This window comes from Herpailurus yagouaroundi, unplaced genomic scaffold, assembly GCF_014898765.1.
Source record: "Herpailurus yagouaroundi ecotype Mexico unplaced genomic scaffold, PumYag 77, whole genome shotgun sequence".
Taxonomy (NCBI): Eukaryota; Metazoa; Chordata; class Mammalia; order Carnivora; family Felidae; genus Herpailurus; species Herpailurus yagouaroundi.
The window spans coordinates 30,907,703-30,921,008 of NW_024412388.1; the positions used below are offsets into that span (position 1 = coordinate 30,907,703).

At 48.4% G+C, this 13,306-nt stretch overlaps 1 protein-coding gene and 1 long non-coding RNA gene across 2 annotated transcripts in view; both read right to left on the reverse strand.

The window, feature by feature from the left end:
* Window positions 1-3,176: 3,176 nt before the first annotated feature.
* Window positions 3,177-6,018, reverse strand: LOC121026912 (uncharacterized). The gene is made up of 3 exons (XR_005788496.1): window positions 5,828-6,018; window positions 5,369-5,530; window positions 3,177-3,505 (listed from the first exon to the last, which is right to left on the reverse strand). It is a non-coding gene; the product is annotated as an uncharacterized LOC121026912 (long non-coding RNA).
* A 750-nt stretch (window positions 6,019-6,768) lies between these two features.
* The window catches only part of TRIT1 (tRNA isopentenyltransferase 1), a 58,392-nt gene continuing 51,854 nt past the window's right edge, over window positions 6,769-13,306 (reverse strand). Inside the window, exons 13-14 of the transcript XR_005788494.1 lie at window positions 7,883-7,965; window positions 6,769-7,023 (exon numbers count right to left, since the gene is read on the reverse strand). The gene's annotated coding sequence lies outside the window, so the exon portion shown is untranslated. The remainder of the gene's footprint in view (window positions 7,024-7,882; window positions 7,966-13,306) is intronic.

The window sequence follows — 13,306 nt, forward strand, 5'->3', positions numbered from 1 at the left end:
TTTCTCTGCCAGGCCCGGCAAGTAAGAGGCCTCTTGGCCCACCCAGCCTCGCTGCAGGAGAAGGGACTGGCCCAGGCCTCCTCGTGTGCTTGGAATTTAGAACTACGTTCTTCCAGGACAACAGGTTCAAAACATAAAGATACAAACTTTCGCTCAACAGAATAAGACAAAACTGCACGGCTGCACATAGGCCCTGTCTGGGTTTGAATCCCAGAGCCCCGTCACTCACTAGCTCTGTGAACTAAGTTGCTGAACCTCTCTGTGCCTGTTTCTTCATCCGAAAACTAAGGACGATGGTTGTACCTACCTGATAGGAATGTTATGAGGATTTAACAAGTGATTACACGTTAGGCTCTCAGAATAGAGTCCGGGCCATTGTAAGCACTGTTCACATATGTGCTGTGATCGCGGCAGTGACATCGATGAGCATAATGTTAGTCAAGGCTCTTGGCTGCACAGAACAGAAACCACTCAGGCAAGCTTAAGCAAGAAAAGAGTTGAATACGAGTCTTCAGAGGCATCACCTGGAACCAAACAGTAGGGGGCAACCAGGCCTCAACGGCAATGAGAACCAACGATCTTAAAAGTCATTGAGCAGCCAGAAGCTTCTCTGCCTCTCTTAGCCTCACCATGGCCCACTTCTCCGAACACATGGCCAAACATGGCTAGGAGTCAGTCTCCAGGTCAGGTGATCAGCAGCAAGGGACTGGCATCTCTGATCCCATTGCTCTCTTTGGGTCATGTACCAAGAGTCCATCAGCTATGGCTGAGGGCAATGTCAGGGACCCAGTCCTATGGGCATTCCAGTGCCCAGAGACAGCAGCATGGGCCAGACAGAGCATCTGTCTACTCCAAAGGCGCTCTGGAGTGGGGGTGAGAGTCACAACACGTGTGCACCAGGCCTGCCGTTGCCTCAGAAAATCATGTACATCTCTGTACCTTTTCTCTCTTCTGTTCACCGAGCGCTTCCTACAGGCCGGCATCACAGCACTGAGGATGTGTTATGATTATTTGTTTATGAATCTGTCTCCTTTTACTAGATTATGATTTTCATTCATTCTTTCGGTGTAATAGATATCTACCAAGCACCAGCCACGTGTTAGGGACACAGAGACAAATCCAACAATGTTTGCTGCCCTCCCAGAGGCTCGTCTATGCCCCAGAGACCTATAGTTCCACGAAACAGGTCAGCCTCATTGTCCAGTTCCTCCCAAGTTCAGGTTCTGGGGACTTTCTTTCCTACACTATTGATACCCAGTGTCAAGATCCTACCCTTCAGGGCGCCCGGCTGGCTCAGTGGGTAGACTTTGCAACTCTAGATCTTGCAGTTGTGAGTTTGAGACTCACGTTGGACCTAGAGCTTACTAGAAAGAGAGAGAGAGAGAGAGAGATTCTGCTTTTCATTGTATGAGGCTTGCAAGGTTCCTGAGCTCTTATGAAAAGCAGGTGTCCCCAGGAAAAGGCTTATTTAGAACGTGGCACGGGTGGGCACCATTTCTGCTGGGTGATTCAGGGGCGACAACAGGCAGCTGACACAGAAAGGACCTCACCAGCAAGTGAGGAGCGGAACAGTGACTGTGGCCCCTCAGCACAGGTGATGGCTGTGCTGACGAGGGGGGGCCATGGATGGACACCATGCTGGCTTGGCTGCCACAATGCCACCCAGCTCTGCTGTTGGGCAGTCTGTTGATGCTGACTCTGCTCCTCTTTGGTCTCCAAGTTCAACTCCTGTCTCCGCTCCCTCCGTGGGCAACCCCTAACCAGCCTTCCCATGAGCTGGATGGGCCAGACACCCCTCTTCACTCTTTTAGTCCACTGCCAAGGCATGCATTTTACACCTGCTCCCTTTAGGACCACCTCTTCGGGCTTCTCAAACTCGCTTCTCTCCATCAAGCCCAATGCTCGGCTTTCACAACTATTCATGTGCGGGGCACCTGGGTGGCTCAGTCAGTGAAGCATAGGGCTCTTGATTTCAGCTCAGGTCATGATCTCACGGTTCGTGAGTTTGAGCCCCTCACTGGGCTCTTCACTGAGAGCAAGGAGCCTGCTTGGGATCTTGTCTCCCTCTCTCTCTCTCTGCCCCTCCTCCACTCATTCTCCCTCTCTCAAAAATAAATAAATAAATATTTTTTAAAAATACATAAAAAAACTACTCGTGTGGGTATCCACATTGAAGCCTACTTTGGAAGTTGAAAAATGAAACATAGTCTTTTCCTTTCTCCTTGCATTCATGTTATAAGGACTCATCCATTTTTTTTTTTTGATGTTTATTTATTTACTTTTGAAAGGGAGGGAAGCAGAGAGAGAGGGAGACAAAGAACCCCAAGCAGGCTCTGCACTGTCAGCGCAGAGCCCGATGTGGGGCTCGAACTCACGCACCATGAGATCATGACCTGAGCTGAAATTGAGTCAGCTGCTTAACTGAGCCATCAGGTGCCCCGATAAGGACTAATACTTAAGGCGATGTGAATGCCTCTGCCTGACTAGGGGGAGGGTCACATACAAGGGAGTGCGGAAAAGAAAAACATAAATATTAGTATTTCAGGATGTTTCCTTCTACACACATCATGAAATGATTGTAAATATGTGATAGGGCCTCTTGTTCAGGTCACAGAGTTCCCAGAATCCCAGCATGAGGTGGGAGGAGACAGCAGGGAGGCCTGTGCACAGGAGGTGATACTGAGGTGAACCTTGAAGAGATGGGGAAGAAGTTCCAGGGAAACAGTGTTGTGGGGAGAGTGTTCCACACAGCGTCGATAGGACTGAGAACGTAGAACGGTGGAGGACTCGCTTTGTGCCAAGCACTGTTCTAATAAGTTCTTTATTTATCTATTTTTAAACATTTTGTCTTTAACCAATCTCTACACCCAACATGGGGCTCGAACTCATGACCCCAAGATCAAGAGTCGCATGCTCTACTGACTGAACCAGTCAGGTGCTCTCTAGTAAGTACTTTAAGTACTTTAATTAATTTAATCAATGCGATCATCACAACAATCTTTGAGGGCCAAAGTTTTTTTTTTTTTTTTTAATGTTTTTATTTAATGTTTTATTTTTGAGAGAGAAGGGAGGGGGAGGGGCGGAGAGAAGGGGACAGAGGATCTGGGCTCTGTGCTGACAGTAGACAGCCTGATGCAGGGCTCCAACTCACGAACCATGAGATCATGACCTGAGCTGAAGTCGGACGCTTAACTGACTGAGTCCCCCAGGTGCCCCTTTGAGGGCCAAAGTTTCAAAAAAGATAAAACTGAGGCACGGAACGGTTAAGTTACTGGCCCAAGAATCCATATTTGGCAACGGGTAGGGCTGGGATTCAAGGCTGAGAAGTATGACTTCAGAAGGTCGATAACTCACATCGTTCTGTCTTGAGAAATTCACAGTTGCTTTGTCATGGCTCGTGGGAGATTTGGCTGAAAGCGTGGGCAGAAGAAAGACCACAGAAGACCTTGTATCCATCTCAGGAGCTGAGACTTTATCCTGAGAGTGACAGGGGAGTCTGTAGAAACTTTTAACCAGGAAGGGACAAAGAAGATGCAGTTAGAAGCATAATGGATTGGAAGGGGGCAGGACCAGAGGCAGAGAACCCACTGCCCCCAATCTGGGTCATGCACCAAGAGCAAATCAACTCAGAGGTCATTTTAACAGCCCCCTTGGCTGAGAGACAAAGTGATCTGAACAGCGGCAATTAGAACAGTTGGGTCCCAGGAATGTTGGGTGCTTAGGATGGTGTGTAAGACATCCACACGCTAATGACTGGAGTCTGTGAATGTCACCTTATTTGGATGATCTTGGGTTATCTGGGCGGGCCCTATGTAGATCACAAGGGTCCTTTTTAGAGGAGGGTAGATCAAGGTCACAGGAGGAAAGCAAGGTGAGAGGAAAGCGTTGTGCACCGAAATGGTGCAGCTATGCACCGAGGAATGAGATCGGCCTCTGGAGGCTGAGACGGGACAGATTTTCCCTTAGAACTTCCAGAAGGAACCAGCCCTGCTGACATCTTGATTTTAGCCTCACAAAACTCAGGGTGCCCGGGTTGTTCAGTCTACATTAAGCGTTTGACTCTTGGTTTCGGTCAGATCATGATCTCAGGGTTTTGAGTTTGAGCCCTGCGTTGGGTTCTGCCCTGACGGCACAGAGCCTGCTTGGGATTTTCTCTTTCCCTCCCCCTCTTTCCCCCTCCCTCTCAAAATAAATAAATAAACTTTAAAGAAAAAAACTCATTTCAAACTTCCGACCTCCACAATTGTCAGATGGTAAATGTGTGTTGTTTTAAGCCACTAAATGTGTAGTTATTTATTATATCAGCAGTAGGAAATAAATACAGATGATAAAACCTGGTGACCAGGTGATTACTGTGGGGTGTCCCAATCGGATGGGGAGGCCACCAAATGTGGGGTGCCCTGATCGGGTGGAGGCCAGGGCCTACATGCTTTAAGAATTCGCCCAAGGCAAGGGGGCCTTGGGTAACGCAGTCAGTTAAGTGTCTGACTTCAGCTCAGGTCATGATGTCAGGGCTCGCGAGTTCGAGCCCTGCATAGGGCTCTGTGCCGACAGCTGCAAGCCCAGAGCTTGCTTCGGATTCTGTGTCTCCCTCTCTCTCTGCCCCTCCTCTGCTTGTGCTTTCTCTCTCTCTTGAAAATAAATAAACATTAAAAAAAAAAAAAAAAAGAATTCACCCAAGGCAGAACAAAAGAGATAAAAGTTTAGTGAATACACCACAAGGAAGCAGCGGGCAGGACAGCAAAGGAGAGACGGTCTACAATGAGGTGGTGTTGAAGGGCCACAGTTATAGGGCCAAGTGAAGCACTATGGGATTTTTCTCTTTTTCCAGTAATCTTAGGAACTGTGCCTGGTTATAACTGGTTAGTTAGGGCCTATGGCTATTTCTAGTCGGATCACTTAACGAGACTCTTTGCATTCAGCCTAGTGGCTGTGGGCCCTTTTGCCTGGCTCTACAGTTTGAAAAGAAGGAAAGGGAAAGGTCACAGAAAGGGTGGAGGATGCTGGCCAGGATCTTGGCTTGGGGAATGGGGCTGGTGGCGAGACCGTTACAATCAGCACCGGGAACAGAGAGGGAAGGGCAGTTTGGGGAGTGGCGGGAGAAGGAAGAAGGAAGAAGGCTAGTTCAGCCTCGCACGTGCTGAGTTTTAAAGTGCCCGTGGGACACCCTGGTGCGATGTGCAGGGGGAAGGCCCAGAGCCTCGGACAGAGCGGAGAGCCATCTGTGTGCACACGCTCTGGTCTGAGACGTGGGCTTATTTTTCCAGTTCATTGTCTGGGGGGGAGGGGGGAGGGGGGAATGAAAGTCCTTCCTGCTCCTGTCCTCACATCCTCCTCACACCCCAATTTGGATGGGTGGCAGACTTACTCCAGATAGGAGAAGTCAAATCGACTCTTCCAGGGAGTGCCTGACGTGCCCTGAGTTGCTTCTGGGTGAGTTCTGTTGGCTCCTGATGGGCCCCCCACCCCCGTCCCACTGTCCATTTGAAGATGCAGTGTAGTGTCTCAGCCAGTTTCACTCGAGGTACACCTGTGGACAGCACCAATGTGTTTCTGACAGTGACAGAAATATCTCAGTGGCGTTTCCCATGGGTCAAACTAAACGTGCAAACCCTGAGCACAAAGTACACAGGGTGGAAATCACATATCTGTTAAAAAAAAAAAAAAAAAAAAAAAGCCTGTTCATCCTGCAGAACAGGCGTGAGCTAAGGCCTCTGAGAAGGTGAGATCATTCAGGGAGGGCTTGTGGCCTGAGAGAGGAGGGCCAGGGGCACCAACTTCCAGAGAATGGACTGGAGAAGGGCAGGGGGAACCCTGACGTACTTACCTTCTATGCCCCAGAGCGGCAACTCAGAGGATGCTTGATGAATGGGTTACTGTGGGTTTTATCCTCTACAGGCTATACAAAAGGAAAGAAAGAACGCGGGAAAATGTGTATACCAAAACAAACAGCCAGATACATGTTTAGTATCTGAATAACTGAGTTAAGTGGAAAACTAGAGTCCAGTCAGAAGCATATATTGTAAACAATGCATGGGGGCGCCTGGGTGGCGCAGTCGGTTAAGCGTCCGACTTCAGCCAGGTCACGATCTCGCGCTCCGTGAGTTCGAGCCCCGCGTCAGGCTCTGGGCTGATGGCTCAGAGCCTGGAGCCTGTTTCCGATTCTGTGTCTCCCTCTCTCTCTGCCCCTCCCCCGTTCATGCTCTGTCTCTCTCTGTCCCAAAAATAAATAAACGTTGAAAAAAAAATTTTTTTTTAAAAATTAAAAAAAAAACAAAAAACAATGTATGAAGTTATCTCAGGAAAATGTTGGATCTTACCAGTGAGTAAAATAAAAGCAAATTCAGTTACCTTAAGATAACATTATAGGCCCAAAACACTAGAAAAAACAGAAGCAGGCAAAAAAAAAAAAAAAAAAAAAAGCCCTGAGCTGGTGAGGCAGTGAGACGCGAGGGCGCCCCAAGTCACAAATAGAGTAAAAAACAGGCAGGAGTTTTATCATCGCGCTCACCCTGGAACGGAGGGTCCTTGAGTTGCACGTAAAAGAAATCCACGCAAGCAAAAATAAAACCCCTGCGTTATGAAGGCGACGGAGATCCCCAGGAACCCCAGCAGGCACCTTAGGCCTCGGGAGGATCAGAAAACCAGGAACCAAGCCAGGAACCCGCAAGTCAGCAGGAACATTCTTTCTCTTTCTCCGGCTGGGTTTCCCTCCTGCACCTGCACCTTTTCTGCTTCTCGTGCACATCTTCCTGGTCATGCACCCAATCATACGACAAATATTTATTTTGTGGACGTGCCCAAACATTACATTTTTGTGTTCAAGGGTACCCAGCAAAGACTTGAGTTGCTGTTTGCAATTCTCAGGAGGAGTCCGATTGGCCCAGCCTCGGGTCCCCCCACTGGACTCTTTCTTACCACGAAGCGTGTTGGAATCTCTGATCTTTTTTTTTCCCACAAGAGGATCCTTCATCTCCATGTAGATTAGCGAATGTGATTAGGTAAACTGGGGAAGGGATGCCCCTGTGTAGAGAGACAGCTCGCATTAACCATTAACCTACCCCAAACTTCTGAGCTCCGGGCCTTGCTTCCAGCTAGAACATCCCTTTAAACTTTCCTGCTTCCTCATTCCACTTCCTTATCACCTTACAGTCTATTCTCTGCATAACAGCCGTACTTTTCTTTTAGCATGTAGATCCCACTATATTCTTACCCTGCTAAAAACAGGCACACACACACACACACACACACACACACACACAACACAAAGCCTAAAACACCACCACCACCACCACCACAAAACCCTCTTCAATTCCTTCCAGTTGCAATTAGAATAAAATCCCAATTCCTTGGGGCGCCCGGGTGGCTCAGTCGGTTGAGCATCGGACTTTGGCTCAGGTCATGATCTCACGGCTTGTGAGTTCGAGCCCCGAGTCGGGCTCTGGGCTGACAGCTTGGAGCCTGGAGCCTGCCAGATTCTGGGTCTCCCTCTCTCTGCCCCTCCCCTGTTCACACTCTGCTTCTGTGTCTCTCAAAAATAAACATTAAAAAAAAAATTTTTTTTTTAACTCCCAATTCCTTATTCTGGCCTACCAGGCCTTACCTGATCTAACCCCTGGCTAATTCTCTATCTTTTACACATGTCTCCCTCGTTCATTCTGCTATAGCTACAATGGCCTTCTTGCTAGTCTTCCAATATGCCAAATTCGCTCCCACCTCAGGACCTTTGCACTTGTTGTTCCCTCTGTCCCATATTTTTCCAAAGCTAACTCCACAACATTCTAGACTCAGGTGATGTCATCTCTTTAGAGAGTCTTCCCCAATCGTCCCACCTAGAGTAGCAACGCCTACATCAACACACACATAACTAGTGACTCCCTACCTTCTTTTCCGCTTTTGCTTCGTAGGACTTCACACTTGTGGAAACTCTCTTAGTTGTTTGCTTACTGGCACATTTTCTTCTCTCTGTAGTAGAACGTAAGCTCTGCATGAGCAGGGCTCTACTCTGTCTTGCTCTTTGATATTTTCCCAGCAGCAGAACTGGCCCTGGCACTCAAGAGATGCCCCAAAAAAAGTGAATCATTTGGTTTCAACGTTCTGCCTCAGAGGCCTGCGGCTCAGCATTTCAGGGCAAAGGCCTTGAAGCCGGACCACCTGGGTTCACCAGCTCCCTCACCTCCTACCTGCATAAACTTGCACAAGTGGTTGAACTTACTTGTGCACCAGTGTCCCTGTGTGCAAATGGGGAGGATCACAGCACCCACGGTATTGAGGAGTAGATGAGCTCACATGTGTAAAGGGCTTACAGAATGCTTGCCACAGAATAAGCACCCGACGCGTTTTCATTTATTTTATTCATTATTAATCGTTAGTTTAAATTCTTTTTTTTTTTTTTTAATTTTTTTTTTTCAACGTTTATTTATTTTGGGGACAGAGAGAGACAGAGCATGAACGGGGGAGGGGCAGAGAGAGAGGGAGACACAGAATCGGAAACAGGCTCCAGGCTCCGAGCCATCAGCCCAGAGCCTGACGCGGGGCTCGAACTCACGGACCGCGAGATCGTGACCTGGCTGAAGTCGGACGCCCAACCGACTGCGCCACCCAGGCGCCCCTTTATGAACGGGGGAGGGGCAGAGACAGAGGGAGACACAGAAGCGGAAGCAGGCTTCAGGCTCTGAGCCATCAGCCCAGAGCCCGACGCGGGGCTCGAACTCACGGACCGCGAGATCGTGACCTGGCTGAAGTCGGACGCTCAACCGACTGCGCCACCCAGGCGCCCCGACGTTAGTTTAAATTCTTAAAACTCATCTTTCATTGGTCCCCCCTCTGTGTCTCCTCTTCTATTTTCATAGTTTTCTCAATTTCCCCTGTGCTCTGGGAGATCATCTGAAGTCTGTTTTCTGCATTTAGTAAACCCACTGTGTTCATCCTGACATTCAGTTTTTAGTTCAAGAGACACACTTTTTTTTATGTCTATTTATTTATTTTGAGAGAGAGAGAGAGAGAGGGAGAGGGGAAAGAGAGAAAGCACATACTGCGGAGGGGCAGGGAGAGAGGGAGAGAGAGAATCCCAACTGGCTCCTTGCGGTCAGCACAGAGCTCAATGCGGGACTCATTCCTATGACCTTGAGATCAGGACCTGGGCTGAAATCACAAGTCCGACGCTTAACCCACTGAGCCATCCAGGCGCCTGGAGCCACACTTTCAATCTCTCCCTCATCCTTCCTTATCTCAGATTACTCCATTTGCAGGTTCGCTGTTTCGAAGTTAATGATGTACTCTCTCTTTGAAGCTTACTGAAATATCCATCAGGTATGCCTACGTTTTCTTCTGTTCCTTGAGTAGGTCTTTTTCTAAGGTAGGTAGCTCCTCTAAATCTTCAGAGAAATGATAGATCACACTCTCTGCAACTGCAGAATATTTCTGATTTGTCCTTATGGAGCATCCTGGTTTGCCCAGAGTGAGGGGTTTCCCAGGACACGGGCTTTCGGTGGTAACACCACAAAAGTCCCAAACAAACTGGCCGAGTGGGTCACCCTACCTCCAGCTGTGGAAAGCATCAAGAAGGCTGCTCTGTTGTATTGGTACAGACATTCCTTCAACTCTTTCTTTTTTATTTATTTTCATATCTTATCTTTGTAAGTAACCTCTAGACCCAACACGGGGCTCAAACTCATGACTTCGAGATCAAGTCTCATGCTCTACCAACTGAGCCAGTCAGGCACCCCGCCTCCAAATCTTTCACAAAGGGAGGAAACCATTTTCTAGTATTTGCAACTGCTAATCCCTTCCAAGTAGCATTTAAGTCTGGGAAAGTCTGTCGGCAATAAAGGAAAAGAACCTCATTCAACCCAAAACTTCCTCCAGCAGCCACCCCGTCTCCTTCCTTCCGTTCATTACTTGAGGAGATCACCCTCACGATGGCCGCTCTCCTCTTACTCCTCAAACCACTTAGATATGGCTTCCATTTTCCAACCATCAGCTGAGCCCTCTCTTACCAACATTAACACGATGACATCCTCATCACTAAAATCCACCGAATGCTTCTCATTCCTTATCAGACTTGGCTTCTCTACACATTCTTCCCTACTGACTCCTCCCCTCTCAAAGCTCTTTCCACGGCCTCCGTGATCCCAGCCCCCTGGTTTCTCCCTGCTCTCTCACTATGCCTCCGTTTCTGATACAAGCTCTCTTCCACGGTGGTCGATGTTCCACAAACTCCGTTCTAGACTTTTCTCTTCTCCCTACACACCCAGTGACTTCATCTTCCACAGCTTCAAATACCATCAATGCTGATGACTTAGAGATCTTTATCTCCAGCCCAGAATTCTCACTGGGCTCAACCTGAATATCCAGTTCCTTACTACTTTCCATTAGGCTTCTCTGCAGACACTTCAATCTCAACAAGTCCCAAAGTGAACTCATCCTCTGCCCCGAGGCCCAATCCTGCCCTGCCTCCGGTGCCCTCCATCTTGGCCAGAGGAACCACCATCAATCAACTGCTTGGGTGAGAAACCCGAGCAGGCCTTATTCCTGACCCCTAACCTCTCCCTCACCACCAATATTTAACCAATCATCAAGTCCCATACATTCTACCTGCTATACTTTACCATCTGTCTGCCTCTTGGCTGTCTCCAGCCAATTCAGTCTCTGAATGGCCCCAGACTCACCTCTCCAGTAAACACATCTGATGTTGTTATCTCAGGGTTAAGGGTTTACAGGGCCCTCTATGACCTGGTTCCTACAGAACTCTCCAGCCTTTTTCCCCTAACATTCCCCTACCTGGCTCACTCCCATTACTTTTTCTGCTGTTTTCTTAGATGCCATTTCCCCAGAAAGCCTTCCTAGGCCTCTGAATGGGGTCAGGTACAATCGCGTGTGTTTCCTGAACATTGCTCTAATAGTATTTGTCACACCCATGGAAATGGCATGGAAGACTAGAACTCTCTGAAGACAGGAACTGTCTTGTTTGCTGATACATCTCTAGCACCTAGAATGGTGAACAGCAAGCAATCGTTGTCTGTCGAATAAATCAACAAACAGATGTTCCTGACTCTGAAGCTCTTATTTATTAGATGAGGCTCCCAATGACCCTTACTTGCCTTCCTGTTAGTTCAGCTCGTCCGCCTGAAGAAAGTATTGTGCACCTACTGTGAAGAAAAACACAACTACTTTGTTGGAGTGCTCCTTCAAAACAGCCAGAAGCGGCCTGATTCAAGAAAGGGCAAGACCCCTAAGCCAGAGACCGGGGTTCCAGTCAGCTCTGCTACTGTTGGTGCTCCTGTGGGTGCCCCGCTTAACTCCCTGGGCCTTGATTTCCCCATCTGCGAAATCAAATGGCTAATCTAGATCAGTGGTTTTCAAAAGTGTGTTCTACAGAGGAAAAGACTTGAGTCAGAGGGTCCAGAGGTCCCTGTGACCCGCCAAGACCCCAAGCCACCCTGCTTTGATCTATGTTAGGTATTAGGAGATTGGGTAAGGTTGCTACTTGGTTGGGGGGGTGGGGGGAGGATCCATGGCCAAAGCAAGTTTGAAAACAATAGAACCAGATGATCCCTGAATTCCATGCACCCTTTACATGCTGACATTTAAAACAACAGAAAGCCAGGAGTGTTATTATCAAGAAGGTAGTTCATATGAAGATTCCGTAAAAGTTTGGGGAGGGTGGGCTGGCCTTTCCACCTGCTGTCAGGAGAACACTGGTTTTCATGCAGCTCTACCTCATTAGACACGTCGAGTAGGACACAGAGGCATCTACGAAGCCACCAATAACAGTTATACAAAGGTCTTTATCCCTCAATCCCCAAACATTAACCAGGAAGCTCAGGCAGAAGGCATAGGGCCTAAATGATTTCCTTTAAATCTCGCTTCAGATGGCTCATCACCCCACGTCTGGTGACTCAGGGGCTGGTCCAGCCGCACACCCGAGAATGCACTGTCCCCAGGCCTTGCAGAGACTGGGCCTTCCTTTTGTGTGGCAAGTACTCAGCCATCAGCATGTGCCACTGAGGGCTATACTAGATTCAGGGTGTCCCCTAATATGCCACTTGTTGGCTCAGGGTCGCAGTGATGGACACCTGTTGTTGGGTCCACTTAGCATCAATCTCCCACCCCCCCTTCTTAAAAACTGTCTTTCCTGCAGCCCCATTCTTTCTACTCACATAGTTTTTTCTGTTTTTGTTTTTTTTTTTAAGAATTTATTTCATTTTTTTAAGTTTGTTTATGTATTTTGAGAGAGAGAGGATCCAGGCAAGGCTCCACACTGCCAGCACAGAGCCCGATGCAGGACTCGAACTCATGAAACTGTGAGATCATGACTTGAGACGAAACCAAGAGTCAGATGCTTACTTGAGCCCCCCAGGTGCCCCGAGATTTTAAGTGATCTCTACACCCAACATGGGGCTCAAAGTTACAACCCTGAGATCAAGAGTCACATGCTCTGCAGACTGAACCAGCCAGGCGCCACACTAGTCATAGCATTCTGCAGGGAGTTGCCACGTTCTTAGGTGACCGGCTCTCCTGCTGAAATCTGGGGGAACAGCAGAATTCAGTTCTGCTGGGAGTCTTCCCTTGGGTTTTTTTTTTTTTAATGTTTATTTCTTTATTTTATTTTATCTTTTTTTAATGTTTATTTATTTTTGACAGAGAGAGACAGACAGACAGACAGAGCATGAGCGGGGGAGGGACAGAGAGAGGGAGACACAGAATCCGAAGCGAGCTCCAGGCTCACAAGCTGTCAGCGCAGAGCCTGACGCGGGGCTCGAACTCATGGACAGCGAGATCATGACCTGAGCCGAAGTCGGACGCTCAACCGACTAAGCCACCCAGGCGCCCCTAATGTTTATTTCTTTTTGAGAGAGAGAGAGAGAGAGAGAGAGAGAGGGCAGGGCAGAGAGAGAGGGAGACACAGAATCTGAAGCAGGCTGTGAGATCATGACCTGAGCTGAAATCGGACCGAGCCACCCAGGTGCCCTCTCCCTAGGAATTTTAAGCTTGAGAGTCAGCTCCACTTCTTTGCTGGGGGGAAAAGCTTTAAGGTGCGACATGTGGCAGCTTCCAGTGACCATCTGAAGAAAACTTGTTTGCATGGAGAAAAAAATGAAGTCAACACGCAGAGAAGAGAAAGGGGTAGAGTCAGGGCTGACGGTGTGGGGTCCCTGACGGCAGCGGCTCCTGATGCCCGGCTGTATCTGAGGTGCACTTCAAAGGGGGCTCCTTGTTCGACTTGTCCTTCCATGCGCCGATAAATCTTCCTTTATATCTAAATTAATTCAAATTGGCTTTTAGTCCCTTATGACTGAACTGA